Source organism: Mustela erminea, chromosome 1, assembly GCF_009829155.1.
Source record: "Mustela erminea isolate mMusErm1 chromosome 1, mMusErm1.Pri, whole genome shotgun sequence".
Lineage (NCBI taxonomy): Eukaryota > Metazoa > Chordata > Mammalia > Carnivora > Mustelidae > Mustela > Mustela erminea.
In genome coordinates this window covers 131,895,773-131,896,856 of record NC_045614.1, presented here as the reverse complement: position 1 = coordinate 131,896,856, position 1,084 = coordinate 131,895,773, and the positions used below count along the sequence as shown (strand labels likewise).

The 1,084-nt window shown below is 31.7% G+C and overlaps 1 non-coding gene across 1 annotated transcript; it reads left to right on the top strand.

Moving 5' to 3' along the window:
* The first annotated feature begins 772 nt into the window (after positions 1 to 772).
* On the top strand, positions 773 to 875 carry LOC116581628. Its single transcript, XR_004282140.1, has one exon. It is a non-coding gene; the product is annotated as a U6 spliceosomal RNA (small nuclear RNA).
* The last annotated feature ends 209 nt before the right edge of the window (positions 876 to 1,084 follow it).

The following is a 1,084-nucleotide window of genomic DNA, read 5'->3' as shown; positions in this document are numbered from 1 at the left end:
CGTGCTGAATGGAAGTACAAATACTTAAAAAAGAAAAACCAATCTTAAAAAAAAAATCACTTCAAAAACTATTATAAAACTATAATAGAAATAATATAGCCATATTGACATGATGATGGGGAAAAAAAATCAAAGGCACAGAATAGACAGTCCAGAAATATGCCCACTCATTTTTGGCCAATTATTTTGGACAAGGTTGCCAAAGCTATTCAGTAAAATAAGGTTTTTTAACAAGTATTTAGAATACTATATATCCCATTTGTGTCACAAAGAATATTAACCCCTACCTCACACCACATACCAAACTTAATTTGTGATAGATCATATACCTAAACATAAAAAGCAAAAACTACAAATCTCATAAAACACAGGAGAATATCTTTATGACTTGAGTACAGGAAAATATTACTTGATATAAAGGAAAAAACACCTTAAAAAATTTAAGAGAGTAAATAAAAAATCAAGCATTATTAAATTTAAAAAATGCTACTTGTCACATAACACTGTTTAAAAAAAATCAGTAAGTACACTACAACCTAGAAGAAATTATTTGTAAATGTATAGCTTACAAAAAAACAAATCAAATACATAAAAATCCCATGTGACAATAAAATGACAAATAAGCCAATAAAGAAAAAAGAGCAAGTACCTGGGTGCCTAAGAGACTCAGTTGGTTAAGCGGTTCAGCATCTGAGTTTGGATTTTGCTCAGGTCTTGCTTTCAGGGTTGTGGGATCAATTCATTGTGGGGTTCTGCACTCAGTGCAGAGTCTGCTTGTTCCTCTCCCTCATATTAAAATTGGAACACAATAGAGAAAATTAGCATGGTCTCTGTCCAAGGATGATATGCAAATTCGTGGAGCATTCTATATTAGAAAGAAGTGAGCAAAACTCTTGGATACTTCACAAAGGGAGATGTAAAATGGGAGTTAAAAAAGAGAGAGAGAGAGAGAGAGAGAAAGCAAGAAAACCAAATAAGAAAATGAACATTCGTCATTAAGGAAAATCACGTTAAAACCATGATAAAATTACCCTACAGAATTAGAAGTTTGGCTGAAATTTAAATGTCTGATACACCAAATGCT